The sequence below is a fragment of the Melopsittacus undulatus genome, chromosome 2 (assembly GCF_012275295.1).
Source record: "Melopsittacus undulatus isolate bMelUnd1 chromosome 2, bMelUnd1.mat.Z, whole genome shotgun sequence".
In the NCBI taxonomy this organism is placed as follows: Eukaryota; Metazoa; Chordata; class Aves; order Psittaciformes; family Psittaculidae; genus Melopsittacus; species Melopsittacus undulatus.
Window position 1 is genome coordinate 82410390 of NC_047528.1, and position 18900 is coordinate 82429289.

Below are 18900 nucleotides of genomic sequence, written 5' to 3' on the forward strand. Positions count from 1 at the left end.
TCTCCAATTTTTTATCCCCCAGAACTGTAGGGCTTTCTATGTCATTCTAACAATAATGCAATCCAAAAGAAAGCAAAAGCTTTGCAGAAGAAAACATTAATATTAGTATTGTTGATTTATTATTTCATATAGCTGAAAAGTAGCTGATATTCCTCTTTAGCAATATGTAATTTCAGAAGTATCAAATGACATCCTTGTCCTCTGACTTTGTTGGAGAATATCCAACACTTTTGAACCATCTAATCCTTATAACAGTCCATCTTTGTTTTCATTGTGCATACTGCATTAGGCCTATCAAGAGTTAAGAGCACTCCTTAAGTGTAACTTCCTTCAGAACAGAGAAATATCTTAGCAGAGAATAGTTGCCAGTTCATGTTTGATCCATTTAGACATTGTAGTACTGACTCTCAAACTCATCTGTGCAGATGTATGCTGTGGATTCTGTGCAGAAATTTGCCATGCAATAGAAATGTCTTAGAAGTATAGAGTATCCCAGAGGTATGTTACCCATTTATCTTGTAATCATTCTAAATAAAAGCCGTGCCATTAGCAAAAAAAAAATGACAAAACAGAAAAAAAAATGAGCAGCAAATGTTATAAAGACAGAAATATCTGAGAATAAAGTATTCAGATTACTTGAGAATCAATTCTCAGTAAAGCTAGATGGAGTGCTCCTTAGGAGTGGTACCAAATTGCAGACACGTACTTATCCTTCATGGTCAGGAACTTGTTCCTCCTTCCTGCCATACATCTTCAAACAACATTCATGAGAAAGTCCTTGTGGACAGAAAAGAATGCTAACTTGCATATTTACACCATTGTTTATGTTTTTATTTAACTTCAAAATCACATCTTGTCCTTGAAGTTATTGACAGACAATTTACCAGGAAGAATTTTCCCTTTTGGACTGCCAGTTGCTCTCATTTCTCTATATATGCTAATGTCCTTTAGACAGGATTGGTGCACACATATCTCTCTCTTATTTAAACAATTACAAGTAATTATGAGTAAAATTTTCTTTCTTACCTAGTACAGCAGTACAGATATTTTAATTAGAAATTATATCCATTTGTTGAACTTTATATTTCACAGAAAGATATAAAACAACAACTATGATTTTTGAAAACTTAATTTATATAAATAAAGGGGAGTAATACTTCATTTATTTTGTGGGCTTATAACTTCAACCAGATGTGATTGCAGATTAGTGTCTCTGAAGTGATAGCTGCATTTACAAGTGACTACAGCTTTTGTTTTTAGGGGACCTTATAGTGCTACTTTTTTTTCCAAGCTCAGAATAAGAACTGGTCTAAAATAAAAAGTGAAAAAAAGAACAGAAATAAATGGAGAATTCTGAGAAATAAATTTGAAAAAAGTTTCTAAGCTTTAAGATGTTCAGGCTGTAAAGCAATTTATCACTGGCTACATCACACAGTAAATCTTTAATGGCAAATTCTTAACATGAGGATGAATTGCTTCTGAACATTTTTTCCAAAGCACAAACAAAATAAACAAGCAAACAGCTTTGTACTGATACCATTTAAGTTCACTCGAATTGTGCCAAGAAAACTGCTGTTGATTTTTTCAGTTTTACTATCCTTCACAGTTTCTCTGTTACTGATGGAAGCTGTGACTGAGGGCTGCAATAGCCTGGGGATTTTTATTCTTCATGCTGCTATGTAAGATTCAAAAGCCATTGTATAACTGCCACTAAGTGAATTTTTGCACTGTCACTTTTGTAACAGTTTTCTCCTGGCATGTGAAGATCCTCTTGCAATCTCTCTTGCTCTATTCGCCTGTGAAGTAGCACCAGTCAAAACGATGGGAATGCAAGCTTCCTCATACTATCTGAGCGTGCCCACAGGATATTGATATTCTATTTTAATCTGGATATAATTGTTCACAATTGCAGTTCCTCCAGCATCTTATATGTATTCCTTTCACAAGATACCATATGCTTTTTCCTGAAATAAATTACTTTAGGTTTAAGAAAGCTTAATTAATTTTATAAAGAAGAATACATTATAGCTATTACTGGAATACACCATGCCACTCAACAAGCTGATAACCAGTGTTTCCGTAACTTCCTAGTCATAATATAATTATAGGAATTTAGAAAAGAGCAATTATCTCCTGTAATACACCATTCTTCCCAATTCTTTTTTCCTACAGATAAAAATTATCTTCTCCAAAGATCTGACATCTAGTATACTCTTAAGTTATTACATTTTCCATCCTTTCCCATGGAAGAATATTACACACTCCATAAGAAATGTTAATTTATTTTTTATCCCCAAACTTCGTAGATCAGTTCCATTTCAAAATGGAACAAGTACCATTTTAAAATGATGGCTTTCTTGCTTTTCTCAATTACCCTTGTTTCTCCCATGTATTGATTTTTACCTTTATCCAGTTTCCATAAAAGATATTGTATCAGTAGCTAATGTTCTGTTTCAGTACAACTTTGCTAGCCTCCATGCAATTATACTGTTTTGTGCTCAAATTGAAGCTGAAAAATTGAGAGTAAATCCAGTAATCTGAAAGGTAATTGGGAAGGACTTCAACTCATAAATCATCTTTTGGTTTCTTATTAGCATACAGCCTGCCATCAAGACTCCCATTTATCTGCTTTGTTTTATCTTGTCTCAAATATAAACCTATATATGTGCCCCTGAATGTTTTAATCATGACAATTGAAAGATACAACACAAGCAATCCTAATGTGTTCCTTCCAGTGTGGGGAACTCTGAGCTAAGCTGAAAGTCACTCACATACTGGAGCTTATAAATTGAAATAAGAAGTTTGGAGGCAGCAGCTATCTTTACTTTGACAAACAATTTGATGCACTATCAGCAGTGCAATAGACTGAGCTGGTTTGTGTTGAGGCCTGAATTTTGACAACGTTTACATTTTTGAGTTTTACTTCAGAATAGATTTAGATTGGTCCCTATGACTGCACACACCCCACTGTGTAGGTGGCTCAAAGCTGCCCAAAGGTAGCAGATTTGGTGCACGTGTGGGGTTCTCTTTAAAAGGCTTTTAGTACACAATAAACCTTCCCTGCAAATTTTGTCTACACATGGTAAACAGAGCAGAGGACTACCTGGGGAACTGCACTGCAGCTCTGAACAGCTTCATGAAATCTGTAGGAGGAATTTCTTTAATGGGCTATAAATTAATGGTTTAATACAGCCCTCCTTGCATTAATTCACTGTATAGAAAGTAGCAGAGAAAGAGCTAAAACAGAATATCTCAGATTTAAATGCTAAGGGGAGACTTTCCTAAGCTTAAACAAAATGCAGGGTCAAGCAAGCACCTACATGTCCTGGCATTCACTGCGCTATTTTCTTAATCTCAGAACAAGCTTAGTTTCTGCTTCAGGTTTGATCTTTGTAATCTGTATTTACCCTCAGTGGAGCCTGGTAGTGGGGTAGAGGGAACTTTGACCTCACCTAGTATGGGCAGTCTTAGCCCTAGTCAACCGTGGTAACCTTTAAAACAAATATTTCAAAAATTATTTTTTGTGAAGAATGTCAGTTATGGCTGAAAGACCCACTTATATTGCATTTTTATAAATCCAGAACTTCATCAGAAATGCCAATGTTTGCCAGAGTATGGGCTGCATATAATTTTTGTCCTGAGCTCTGTACTGACTATCTAGTCCTTTATAGTGAACATATTGGTACTATTTCCACAGTGCTTACATTGTGACTAAAGTTCCAGAAATTACTGATGTTTTTCCATTCATGTAGCTCAGAAATAAAACAAACAGTAAAACCCCTCTGCAAACCACTGGTCTAGTATGTTGTGCAGAACCTTTCTCTTGAAGGGATAGGTGGTGGTGAGTTTTAAAGTTTCTATGAAAAGAAGATTCATTCCTTTTATTGAAAGAAGATTTAGTCTCTATTAAAAGAAGATTTAGACATATTTTTGAAACTCGGAAAGCATTACTGCAATGTGAACAGAAGGCCCATTCTAACTTGAGTAAAGGGAAATTATGGATGGTAAATGGATCTATAAGATAGACAGGGAAAGATTCAGCCACCTTTACGTAGTGTGAGACAGCCTAGGATATCCTAATCCATCCTGCAACTGCAAGGACACAGTTCTCTCAAACTCATCCCACAAAACATTTTAAGCACTACTGAAGTGCATGTTCATTATTACCTGAACTGAGCCACAGGCAACATCTCCTGCCATGATGGACTGATCAAATGCTGAACAGAGCAAAGTACTAATTGGTGTGTATAGAACAGGGTTTGTTCGGCCTGGGAAGGAGAAGGCTTCCAATACATTAAGGAGGCCTACAAGTAAGCTGGAGAGGGACTTTGTACAAGTAAGTTGGAGAGGGACTTTTTATAAGGGCATATAGGGATAAGGGTAATGGCTTTAAACTGAAAGAGGGTAGACTTGGGTTAGATATAAGGAAAGAGTTCTTTACTGTGTGAGTAGTGAGGCACTGGAACAGTTTTCCAGAGAAGTCATGATTGTCCTATCCCTGGAAATGGTCAAGACCGGGCTGGATGGGGTTTTGAACAACCTGATCCTAGTGTGAGGTGTCCCTGCCATGGCAGGGGGGTTGGAAACTCTAACCATTCTATGATTCTATGATACTTTTCAGGAACGTGATACCCAGATTCTTCTCTACTCAACACTGCTCTGCAATCAGACAGCAAATGCACTAAGGTCAATTGCTGATCATGGAGTAGAAAAATGAGTAAAACGTTAATGTGCAAAAAGCAAATTTGTCATTAAAGCCATGGAAGTAGTTTATCTAGGAATTCAAGAAAGATCACTTTGTTTAAGCATGCACAAGGTTATGCTTAAAGCTCTCAGTTCTTTCTAAGCCTGAACCATGTGAACATGTTCTTTGTCTGACAAGCTTCATAAGGATGGCACTATTACAAAATCTTTGAGGTGATCCATGTGCAAAAAAATGGAGAAGGTAGAATGAGAACATGAGTCTGTCATGTCACACATGGTTAAATGTAGTTACATCAAGAATTAAATCACCCCAGTGTCTACATGGCTGTAAGAAGGATGCAGGAAATATGTGATTTAGAATGTTTTTTGGGCTCAATTCCCATTTCTGCAGATTTTTTGTTTCATAGTAACATTACCCTGGTCTTTGGTGATAAAGCCATGGAGAACTGAAATGGAGAACTGGGTTCTTGAAATCTCAAGTGGAAAACAAAAGCCACTTTGGCCTGGATCCATAGCACTTCACTCTAATTCCTCTTAAATTATCCCAATTAGAAACAGAATTTGCATTTTAGTGTTTGTTTGAATAGAAACCTTTCTGACTGGTCTTGGATTGTAACGACAGAACCAAGGGTCTTAAATTTGAAATGCAGACAATAAAATGGATCATCTGAAGACTTAGTGAGATTGGGAAAGAGGAGTCTAAAGCAAATAGAAAGACTGGGCTAAATCCAGAAAAAAACATTCTCACTTGTATTGCTGGGGAAGACTAGTAAAGCTGCCCTTGGAGTAGCAGGAGATAAGAGCAGAAGGAAGAGCTTGAATAAATGCCATAAAATGCTTCTTCTGTCTAGACTGTCACAATGAGATCTGAATAAAAGAAGACAAAAAAAAAAAAGCAAGGCACTTTGGGAGAACTGTGATTACAATAATTTTAGAGGTAATTGAAAGAGTTCAAATAACAAGTGCATTGAGAAAACTTAGTAAGGGCAGTTAACATAATCAACTTTCCTAAATTTTGTCTCAGTATCGAAGAATTGAAGGGGATGGGGGGAAGAAAAAGAAGGGGGGAAGGGAGGGAATAAAAGAAAGAAAGTTTTTTTGATGTTACCTTGCTTTTGAAAATATCTTGAAACTACCCCTTTTAAGAATCTGGGAGTTTCTAGGTACCTTCATGAGGAAAATGCCCACATGCTTCCTCTGAAAAGTAGGTTTGGGGTTAGTTTTAGAAGGACACAGAATATGTGCATTCACACTGAACATAATTAGCTATTGCTTTTTTTTTTTTCTGTTGCTAATTGAGTCAAAATAAACATGCCATGTTTATAAATAAGTTATTTGAAAGTCTACAGATTATGATTACTTCCATAAGTTTCTTGGGACTACCCTGGGCATGAATTCAGTTTGTCTTCTAGGGAAAATTAAACTATTCCACATCCTGTATGTTTACGTAAAAGCTGTGAAACCAGGGGGACACACATATACTGTATTTCCCTCCTTTTTGTGACAAAATTGATTTGTGACAAAATTTGACAAAATCAATTTTTGATCGTGATCAAAGATTGAAGTGGAGCAAGTCATTCCTGTTAGCAGCAAAACTTTACCCAGGGAGGAAAGGTTGTGTGCTATTTTCTCTTTCTCATGGACAGATGAATTTATAGCTTTCGTGTTCTTCTGTGTATTGATTGTTCTGAAAGAATGTGTAGATGTAAGGGATACATTCCAATTATTTTAGCATCATGTCTTGGTTTGGCTATTCCTAATCTCGGACTTATTTGAGGGAAGGTTTACCAAGGAAAAGATCTATCTGAGCATCACTATGACAGACTATTAGTGAAAGAAGCTGTATTTCATTAGCCCATATCATGACATTAATAATGATCTCAGTTAATGAAATGTGAAAGTCGACCACTTAAAAGAAATTTAATTCACAGAAAAGTAATTTACCAGCTCTGACAAATTATGCCTAATACAAAACATAAAAGACGACCTTTTCTTTGATTCTTGATTGGTGGAATTGTCTTTGTAACTCATGCAGATACTTCAGTAATTGTGTTTCTTAGAGAAACTACTTTGAATACTTGAGGAATCTCATTCTAATGCAGGTATTTACTTCTTAATTAAAATGAAAAGAATTAAACCCAGGTTTTAACATCCTACATCTCTGGAACAATATATTCAATTTTGAAGTGTGTTTTCTTGTTTTTACTTAGAGATTTCAAAATACATGTTTGGGTGGGTAAACTTACAATTCAGCTTCATAAAGTGGTGTTCTATTGGTTCAGATTGACCTTGAATGTTTTCACTTCTCTGGTCAATCTGTTCCATTGTTTGACCACCCTCATTGTAAAACACGGAATTCCGATACTTTGGGATCTTTTTTCTCTGCTTTCCTAATCACTGGTTTGATCAAAATGTTGTTTTCATCTCTTTGGAGGAACACTAAGATTTACAGGATCATCACACATAGTCCTTTATATTGTATTCAGCTACTGCCACAGAAGCATAGGCAGAATAGCACGTTTTATTTTCCTGTTTTTTTTCTCAACGGGTACATTTTGCTCTGTTCTATTTAGTAAACTGGGGAAGAAGGGGGCAGACACATAACAGCCCTGCACTTCGAACAAATGCATTGTAACAATTCCTCAGTTATGATTTGGTTATAATGAAATGCATAGAAATATTTACATGATGGGGAAAAATAACCCAAATGGACCACTTTTTACATTCATATACACTTATATTAAAATGGATTTAACAGAAGTAAACAGCACATACCCGTATGAAACTAACATAAATTAAAGCAGAAACAGCCCAAATTTTCTGCTGTTAACTGTCAGCAGTTCACCTTAATACATTGGAATGCTTATGGAATTTTGGGGATATACAAGTTCAAATTTAAAACTCCTCAGATAAGTGCCTTTCTTCTTTTACAAAACCTGACCAAAGGTAAGATCTTTCAGCTACATTTTTAGGAGGAGAATTTCTTTCCTGGTTGAATCAGTACTTCAGGAAACTAGAAATAATAGCAAAATATTTATATAATGAGTGGTGAACATGGCTAAAATACTGAGTTAAAAAAATATTAGCTTCTTTTCGTTCTTAAAAAAAAAATAAGATGTTACCTATATTCATTGTTTAGAACACCTCATTTGTCATGAAAATAAAATGCCTTTTTCTTCTGAGAATTCACAAAATTTTGTGGATTCCTAACACTAAATAGAGATGCTCAAAATGTTTATCTTTAAATGCTAAGAAAATTAAAAACTAAAATGAAGGCACATTATGAAAAACATTTAAGGAAACAGCTAAATGACATTGGAACACTCATTTTAAAGAGAAGTTACATGTTCCAGGGTCTGACAAAGCTTAGTAATCACCTAGTACTTTGGACGAAAAACTTAACATGAGCCAGCAGTGTGCGCTCACAGCCCAGAAAGCTAACTATATACTGGACTGCATCAAAAGGAGCGTGACCAGGAGTTCAAAGGAGGTGATCCTGCCCCTCTACTCTGCTCTCATGAGACCTCACTTGGAGTATTATGTGCAGTTCTGGTGTCCTCAACATAAAAAGGACATGGAACTGTTAGAACAAGTCCAGAGGAGGGCCACGAGGATGATCAGGGGGTTGGAGCACTTCCCATATGAAGATAGGATAAGAAACCTGAGGCTGTTGAGCCTGGAGAAGAGAAGGCTGCGTGGAGACCTCATAGGAGCCTTCCGGTATCTGAAAGGGAGCAATAAGGATGCTGGTGAGGGACACTTCATTAGGGGCTGTAGTGGTAGGACAAGGAGTAATGGGTTCAAACTTAAACAGGGAAAGGTTAGATTGGATATAAGGAGGAAGTTCTTTACTGTAAAGGTGGTGAGGCACTGGAATGGCCGAGGAACTTGTGAATGCTCCATCCCTGGTGGTGTTCAAGACTGGGTTGGGCAGAGCTTTGGGTGATATGGTTAGTATGAGGTGTCCCTGCCCATGGCAGGGGGGTTGGAACTAGATGATCTTGAGGTCCTTTCCAACCCTAACTATTCTATGATTCTATGGTTCTATGTTCTGCCTCATTACTGTTCACTCTAGAGGTAGACTCTTTGATCTAATTACTGGGGCAGTTAATAATGCTGACTATAAATTACTTGACAAACACTCATAAAAAAGAAAAAAAATTGAGTGAAACTAATATTCAGAGATAAAACCAGTAATAGAACTTGAAATATCCTTCTTCATATTCTGTTCTGTCATCTAAGTTATCTTGTAGCAATAAAGAACCACATTCTGAGAATAATATAAGTCATTTTATATGCAGGCTGAAGTGAAATTTTCAATGCTGTTAGAACAGTCTCTCATTGCATAATATATTGATTTAAAAAAAAAAAAAGCTAACAAATTGATTGAATTCAGTTTTTCCTAAAACATTTCTCTTATCCTTTAAAAAAAAAAAAAAAGAAGACTTACAGTGATTCATCTCATGCTGCATTGCAAGCACATCAGAAATACTGGTTTTAACTGCCAGCCTTATGCAGAATAAGACAAGGTTAAAGTCTAACTTCTGACATGTTCATCATTAACATTTGACATTCTCTTAGCCTATCTGTATGGAGAAATATGAATTCATTAGAGATAGGTAAATAAAAGAAGTTATTTTCTCTCTAAATTAATATAATGACACACTCATGATGAATTTTCTGAATCATTTACAGCTTATACTTTCCTCTCTATGGGTTCAATTATCTTTGTCATAAAAAAGGTTTTTTCATAGGCAACCTTTAGTCATTTTTCATGGCATAATTTAACTATAAATCTGTCAACTTCACATTTTAAAGATGATGATAGATCAGCTTTTAACCTATTAGAAATTTTCAGAGTAGATATTATAATAGTCATAGATATAACCTTACAAATTATGAAGAAAAGCTCTGAAAACATGAATGTGTCTTTAACCTTGAAACCTGACTGAGCTTCAGATACAGCAGAAGTTGTCATGTCATGCCAGTGCTTTGTCATGGCAAGTTCTGTGATTTCTTGAAATGACTGAGATGACACCTGAAGGCCAGAATTTTCTGAGACTTTTGTTTTACGCTTTTTTTGTAGATGATTTTAATGCCAGTTAACACAGATGTTTCAAATACTTTTTTTTTTTCCCAGCATATTTACTTTTACACAAAAATGACTCATTTGTTTTTAAAAGAGAATGGAATTTGATTGTTTCTTACCTTGCTGTTGTGCTTTGCTGATTTTACTCTCAAAAAACAGTCTGTTTTAACAGACTGGAGTATTCAGTAAAATTCACAGCTGAGATAACTGAGACATTTCTGAGATGGAAAAGATTCTCTGAATTTAAACCATATAGTTAAGTTATATGTAACAGTCACATAGGTGTCTTCTATAGACATCAGCTGAGCTGAAAGAACCAACTCATTTGGGTAAAATAATTTCAATTATCTAAGGTTTACCAAACATAAACTGTAAGCTGGAATATAACTATCTACACCATCAACAGGAAAGACGGTACACCAGTACTAATAGCCAAGTCTTTCACCAGATGAAATGAATAAAAGACAATCTTCCTTTCACCTGTGGACCATATCCTCAGAGCACAGGAAAGAACATTTTAAAAATAAATAAAAAGGGAAAGAAGCAATTTTTTATCTATGTTTGTGAAGATTTACATTGAGCTAAGAGTTTTGTTAGTTAAAAATAGTTTTTATTATGTATCAAGGAAAGCAGAGTCATTTTACCCATGATCTCTGTGTCAAAGTCCATTCTACTTGCATTGTTAAATTGACTTTCATTATGGCACTTGCTTCACTATTTAGGGACAGAAGTTTTCTCTGCCTAATTAACCTCTCTCCCCTAATGCCTTTTCCCTCTGTGGAAAATCCCACCACAGTAACAATACAAGACTTCAAGTATCTAGGGTATAAAAATGGATAGCAGTTACCTGGGACTCACTTGGCAAAAAGGAGCACAAAGCAGCAGCAGTACCACCACCACCTCCTGAAGATAAGAGCTACAACTCTCCCAGAAATTCCTTAACTTGGTTTTAGAGAATTAGCAAATTGAAAAATGAGGTACCAGGCCACCAGACAGAGTGTAGAAAGACCTTGAACATGATGAAGGAAATTTCAAAAACCTTCACTGTATCATTCTAACAGATCCTGGATACATTGATGAGTTCAGAAAAAGAAAGTTTCAGCTAGAGAGTTCACATAAAATGATATGTGTTTGTTGCCCATGCTGCAAACTGAAGGGAATATAAGAAGAAAAAAGATTACAGGCAAAGTATGAAATGTTTTTGACTGATCAGGGAATGATGGCTACAATGAACTAGCATTTCTCAGTGTTACTGTCTTGCTAAAAAGGAAATAAGGACTGAAAAGAAAAAACTGTTATGAAGTTCTTTGATTCCTTTACTGAAAACAAAGTTGAAATACCTACTTGGAGAATGTAAGTCATACTTTATAAAGGCCCATCCTCAATCCTAATTTTCTCAGAATTAAAGTTTTCTCAATTCCAGGATGTCTGTTCACAGTTTTTTCTGTTTTGAAGCTTTGCTGCCAAAGATGTGTCATGGAACATCAGGGATAGAAGATTTGTCATGGAACATTTGTTCATAGGCAAATATGTATCCTGTATGTTGCAGGGATAGATGTTCTGGGAGCTCTATGGATATTTATTTTGGCTAATTATTTGTATTAATCAATCTGATTACAGTGATATATATTCTGACTTGAAAAATAAGGTGCATCTTGACTGAATTAAGACATTTTTCAGTGGCACCAGTCAGTGAAACATTAGTCTACGAGCATACAGGCTATCTTCCCAATGTTCCCCTCATCACCAGTAGGCTGGGGGGTGGGAAACATCATGGAAGGGAATTTAGCCAGGACAGCAGACCCATACTGACCAAAAGGATACTCCATACCATATGATATCTATGGGCAGCCAAGTGAGGATACCATACCAGAGCAGGTGGATACCCAAAAGGAGGCTGTGACCTCACAGGAAGCCCAGTCTGGAGCAGGATCCTATAAGGACCTGTGTCCCCATGGAGAGTGGAGCCTACGCTGGAGCAGATTTGCTATGACCCCGAGGAACAGTCTGTTCCTGAAGGGCTGCATCCCATAGAATTGATTGAGCAGCTTTAGGTGGGCACCTGGTGTCTAGCCAGAGCCAACCTACCACAATCAGTCAAAAAATTCAGTCATGTTCCTTGTGCTCCTGCCATTTATCAGGCAAATAGCCTTGCCTGCAAGAAAAGGCATGTGTCAAATCTGCACCATGTTTTGCAACATCTGCATGAGCAGACTAGCCGTAAAACTGGCAGTAGCATTAGCAGTTGCATTCAGGGTAGAAGACTTCACATGGAAACTGCTAGCATGCCTGTAACATATGTAGGACAAGAGCTGACATGCCTGCACAACTGTGTCATACAGATAAATACTCTTGCTTGGAAGTAAAGTATTCCTGCATTGAGTGGTGCAGGCATTACCTTGCTCTGGGGGCAGAGGAAGACTTACCTTAGTCTGTCCTACTTAGTTCATGTAACAGAATGCTCTAACATATGTTAATCTTGGCTTTTAATAAGAATCTTTTATTAGGTCTCACTGGTAAATATTTTGAGAAATGGAAATATATTCAGTTTCCATGACAGATCAAAAACATTAATGAAGTGATAGATAAACATTTTGCAGAAAAAAGATTTTCCAAGTGAGGGAAGTCTCAGACAGAAAAAGAAGAAAGAGTATTTTTCATAAGGGTGGCCTCAACACAGCCATATGTTTCTCAGGGAACAAGTTGAAAGAGACCACCTATCTCAAAGGGATAAAGCAACCTTGTTTGAAGCACAAAGAAGATTTCTGACACTCTATAAGTTAATTAAAGTCCAAAGAGAATGAGCCATAAATAAAATAAATTACATATTTTTTATTCTTAAATGATTGGCATATCTGTGATGACACTTGAACAATTTTATCAAGGCTTTTCATCTCTGAAGCAGGGCAAGCTTTCTCCTTTCAAAAGGAGGTTGTGCTCTAGCCTTCTTGCCATTTGCAGCACTGGTTCTGCACTGGGGAGAGGCTGATGGTCATTTCAGGAAAGCAAATTTCTATTTCTCTTGGAAGTAGTTTTTTAACAGAATCAAAGTGAGTATTTCATAAATATGAATTTATGAAGTAATTCACTTATTTACTTATCTCTCTTCTTCCCTTCTAAAATATTTATTACCTGAATGAAGTGTTGGGGAAAGTTGCATATCAAAGCTAAGGGGCATTACAGGTCTAATAACATCTTCCTGCCTTTGATGGCTCACTAGTTGCCTCTGCAGGGCAAGACCTGAGCAGAAAATATAATACAGAAAAGTTACTGACTCACTCCACTTTGATTAATAATTAATGATGATGGTATATTATCCTGCCAACAGCATATTCAAATAAGGTAGTGATAAGGAAAATGCAGTACTCTGTGAGCCATTGAGAAACTGAGTTAGGTCAGAAATACGTTGCAGCAGGCAAAGGAAAGCTTTTTTAGGTCTAAGCTTTGTCAAAGAATCCCTTACCCAAGATTTGCAATTCCTCTGATTTCGAAATGGAAAGCTGCTGGATCTGATTGTTGCTTGATGGCTTGTGACTTAACACATTCTAAGGTAGGAAATACATCCTTCCCTTTGCTTATACACTACCAACAGAAGTGTGGCAGTCATTCCCGCCTAGCTACCACAGTAAAAATAATGATGTTAAAATTCATCTTACCCTGGTTTCCATTGCTACTGCAGGAAAATACAAACATTTTTATATATATATACAAACAACTGCATTCATGTCCGGCACATTTTATGACTAAGAATGAAAAAAAAAAACAGAATTAGGGTTTTGAGCAAACTTTGGAAAATGCCTGAGGCAAATCAAAATCCTCACATGTAGGTGTTCCTCATTTGGTTAATGTGAACTGCCCAATTCTAGCTTGGCCTGACAGATGATGTTGTCACATCATCATATAAAAATGTATGACAAGATTTCCCAGCTTGCTGTGTCTGCAGTGACTGGAACTAGTTTTCAAAAATCTTTAAACTATTTTTAAGATTAGTACTCACCCAGTGCAGGTGTAATGGAAGTGGGAAAAGGTGAAAAGTTGCTTCATAAATTAGGCTTTCTAAAGGTCTTATAGAAATCTTGCTTTCTGAAGGAGGGATATTCCATTTTGCAGTGGTCAGTAATGATCTATTGAGGTAAAACCACTTTTTTATTATACCTGGAAACAGACAAAAACTTAAAAGTGAATTCTTGAGTCTCTGTTGTTTAGTGAAGCTTTTAAACCAAAAGCTTCTTCTGAAGCATTTTTCATCTGAAAGGGTAGGAAAAGGAAGCAGTGCTGCATTTTGGCTATTGGCTTTATTTGCTGACAAGATGAGAGAACTGTATTTGGTGACCTAAGATATTTCTTCTTTTCTGTTCACAAATTAGTCCTGATCAACATTTTAAGCAGATTTTTCTCCTGAAAAATTTCACTCCTAAAGTCCTTACTGATATAGCTGGAGAACGTGAATAATATACCCATGATCCATTCTTTGTGAAATTATCCCATGAGATCATATGCTCACAAGATTGTGGAATTTGGGATCTGGCTGAGTATGCTGACGTTTATTAGTAAGATAAAATTTTATATTTTAGAAGAGCAAACTTCAGCTTACTCAAATCTCAGCTTGAAAGAATTAAATGGGAAGCTTCCATGGAGTGAAAAGGAGCTAGCAAGTCCTGGGAATTTTTCAAGAACACTCTCCTGGAAGCACAAAGCCAGTTCATCCCCTTTAAAGGTAAAGGAAGTAGGTGGAACTTGGCATAGCTGTGAACTTCTGTGTCTGCTCAAAACCAAAAGAAAAGTGTACCAAAGAAGCATACAAAGGCATTGATAAGGTATGCAGAGATGCAGTTACTAAAGCAAAAGCTCAGCTTAAATTGAAATTAGCCAGAGATGTCAAAAACTATAAGAGTTCTTTAGCCAAGTAAAGAACAAGCAGAAACAGAAGGAAAATACTGGCATGCTGTTAACCAGGAGAGAGGAATTAGTCACCAACGGCACTGAAAAAGCGGATTCCTAGCATTTTATTCACCTCTGTCTTTACAGCAGTGTTGGGCCCCAGGCCCTGGGAGCAAAACTCCAGGGCTGATTCAACACAGACCCACCACCAGTGAAGGAAGAGTTGATATATGAATTATTAGAGGAATTTGATCCCTACAAATCAATGGGTCCTGACAATATCCACCCAAGGGTGTTAAGAGAGTTGGCTGACATCATTGCAAAGCTACTTTCCATAATCTTTGAGAAGTCATGGAAGCTGGGGGACATCCCAAAAGTCTGGAATCACAGAATCTCAAGGCTTGGAAGGGACCTCTAAAGATAATCTAGTCCAACCAGTGGTAGGACAAGGGGCAATGGGTATATACTGGAGCGTTGAACGTTCCACGTTAACATCAGGAAGAACTTCTTTACTGTAAGAGTGACAGAGCACTGGAACAGGTTTCCCAGGGAGGTTGTGAAGTCTCCTACGTTGGAGATATTCAAGGCCCGCCTGGACAAGTTCCTGTGTGATGTACTCTTGGTTACCAAGGTTAACATCACCTCTGTTTACAAGAAGGGCTCCAAGGCAGATCCAGGAAATTACAGGCCTATTAGTCTTACTTCAGTCCTCAGGAAAGTTATAGAATAAATCCTCTTGGGGGCTATCACAAGTCTAATGAAGGATGTGATTGAAAAAGCCAGCACAGATTCGCCAAGGGCAAATCATGCTTGATGAACCTACCTTCTACAACAAAATAACGTGCTCGGTTAATGTGAGTTGAGGAGCAGGAATTGTCTAGGTCACAAAGATGATCAAAGTATCGGGAAGCTGGCTGTATGAGGAAAGGCTGAGAGAACTGGGTTTGTTCAGCCTTGAGAAAAGAAGGCTTAGGGAGACCTCATCACTATGTTCTGGTATCTAAAGGGTGGCTACAAAGAAGACAGAATCCCTTTTTTACAAGGAGCCACATGGAAAAGATGATGGTTATTGGGTGCAAGTTACTCCCAGGAAGATTCTGATTTGATACAGAGGAAATTTTTTCACAATGAGAAGAATCATTCATCTCTTCAGGGAAGTGGTGGATTCCCTGAAGACAGATACTTTAAAGATGCAGCTGGACATCTTGTCTAAACCATGCTTTATCCAAGAAAGGTTGGATCAGGTGATCTTTGAGGTTTCTTCCAACATGGTATTCTATGATATGCTGTGGCCTTATGTTTCAGGGATTTCTATTTAATTTAATAAATTCACATGTAATGTGCTTCTTTTTGTCATCTTAATTTGGATCCTTGCATTTTTAAGATTTTATTATCCATCCTGCTAGCTAGGATAATGATATCTCCCCTGTCTTCTGAAATTAATGCTTATGAAAAAGTTACTTTTGCCTTCAAAAATATTAATAATCAAATCATATAAAAAATTTGGAAATTTTAAAACATAATATGATAAAGACCAAAGGGGAGACTGGGGAGGCAGGAGTGGTTGACAAACAAAACTACTCAGAACATCCCTTCATCATCATGAGAAATTCTCTATTCTGAACATTTGCTCACTTGAAACACCCATATCCTCTCTCAAATCCAGCAAATCAAACAACTATAAGAAACAAAAAGTTTATATGTGAGAAGCTTTAAGAAACACCATCAATATAGAAGGAATAAACATCTCAGAATGAAGGAGAGAAGAGATAGGGGATGTGTGTGTGTTGCTTTTTTCATCTTGGTGGTCTCTACAGCTGATTTCAGCACTTTATCTTTTTATGGGTTGTTGGTTTGGTTTTTTTTTTTTTCTATTAGCCCAAACCAACAATAGTAAAACCCAAGAGGTAACTAAGACAGGCTTATGATTATGTGTATCAGAAGAAGTAGATAGTAAGAAATGTGCAGCGATTTATAGACAGTTCGGAGGATTTGTGTTAGGCTTTTTGTCAGTGGAGGAGACAGAGAATTCTAGAAGAATCTAAGCACATGTAATTTGCTTGTTTGAGACAGAAATAAAGTGATATGTAGTCAGTGATATGTAAGCAAACAACTGAGCATCATAAATTTTTCTTATTTGTGGAATAATTTCAATAAATTGAAATGAGTCTTGTTCAGAGCTAGTTAGATGAATGGTAATGGCATTGGACATCTTCAGTTCTAATTTTTGTGTGTATGTATTAGAGCTCAGTAAACTGCATGTTATCATATGGTTTGTCAACATCCTAATTTGTATAGTCTTACTTCTTTCTCTTACATGTCACTCTCCCTAGGCAGCACATAACACAAATGACAACAAAAGATGGTTTCAAATTGTAATATTTGTCAAATTAATTAACATCTGCAATTAATAAGAATAAATTTTACCCATGCCTGAAAAATAAAATCTTTATCACCTTGAAAGATAAGCAGTTATTAGCTTTATGATAACTCCATCCCATTAGCAGCTCACTTAGCTCCAGTAATTCTAATTCATAAATGCAAACATAAAATAAAATAAAATAAAATTGCTGACTAAGATTCCTGAATTATGTTTACATACATACCAGAACTAATGATGATTTATAAGGTAGAAGTCACAGCAATAAGAATTTTCCTACTTGGAGAAGACCAGAAGTTGCATGTTGAGCAGGGCTTGTGGTGTGGTCCATTCCTAAATCTGATTTCCACAGTTTCATCTATACTGAATTTGTCTCTCTCATCTCCTAGAAAAAAGAATAATGCTGCAAAGGCTGTACTAGGGAATATGGGAGTGGCAACATGAGAATCATAGAATCATAGAATAGTTAGGGTTGGAAAGGACCTTAAGATCATCAAGTTCCAACCCCCCTGCCATGGGCAGGGACACCTCACACTAGACCATTTCACCCAAGGCTTCATCCAACTGGTCTTGAACACTACCAGGGATGAAGCATTCACTACCTATGGAAGTCGAAAGACTGCAGAACTATTAGCTTAGCTAAATAATCAGCTGAAACTTCATTTAGTCATTCAACGTAAGTAATGTAAAGAATAACATGTCTGTAAATACCTGAGCAAGCTAGAAAGAAGAAACTTCTTATTTAGGAACAAAATCTGATCTTATAAACCTAGTGGTGAATAAAGTATTTCTTCTTGACATTTTTAGTCTTTTTGTAGCTAACAGTGTTAATATGTGTTTTGATACAAATGGCCCTACCCCTTTTTCAAAGCAAAGCTCTGGTCCTGAGGATATGATCTTTCCCACTGAGAATCTGCTTTCAGTGTTACATTCAGTGATCAATGAAATGTATCACTGAAATTAAAAATGCAGTTTATATTTATATCCATTGTCTCATTTGCATTAGATTTTATAAACTAAAAATTTTAAAAGACCTGAAAGTTTTAGTGTCAATATGTCATTTCAGGTAATTTTCTTGTTACTTTCTTTTCTTCATTTTGGCACCAGTTTTGGTAAAATTTGTAAGCATCTGTGAGAGATTAAACTGTGCTATGCCTAGTGCATATTAAAGCCACACTTAAGTCATCTTACAATCATCTTATATTCATTTGGTCTTGAAAGCGGTAGTAAGACATTGTTAACAGTGTGAAAGGCAGCAGATATAACCGCACATTATATCATAAGAAGAGACAATTATAAAAAGGGTATGAGATGAAGTACCTGCTTAGAAAGCTGTAATTTTAACCGGTAATTAAACTCAAGTGTTTCATTTTCCCAGTCAGCTCATCAGTGACTCTAGAAAATAAATGATCTGAAAGTGAAATCCTTTGGGGAAACAATAGTAATTAATTACATTACTCAAGGGACAACATATTCCCAAAGATTGTTTCTGGGTAACCTATTGAGCAACAGACACTACAATATCCAGGTGACAAAGTAGGGAGGATAAGAAAAGATAATTTGACTATTCATTAAGCTTCCAGTCTGGCTTACAGTCTACCATCATTTTCTTAAAAATCACAGAATCAGTATGTTTCCCATAGTATGTCACAGTTAATATCTATCACCTTTGCTGATATGAAAATAAGGGAACAGCATTCCACAGGATTTCTGCAGTATTTCCTCTGGCATTCTTCCAAAACCACAGTTACATATACAGAGGAACTGGCAATAAAAGCAACAGAGTAGGTCAGAAAGTAATATCTCTTTGCAATGCAGGAGTTCTCCCAAGAGAGCATTCTATTAT

At 36.5% G+C, this 18900-nt stretch overlaps 1 protein-coding gene across 1 annotated transcript in view; it reads left to right on the forward strand.

The window, feature by feature from the left end:
- Positions 1-18900, forward strand: part of IL1RAPL1 (interleukin 1 receptor accessory protein like 1) — a 346993-nt gene that overhangs the window by 262091 nt on the left and 66002 nt on the right. The gene's annotated exons all lie outside the window — the stretch shown is intronic.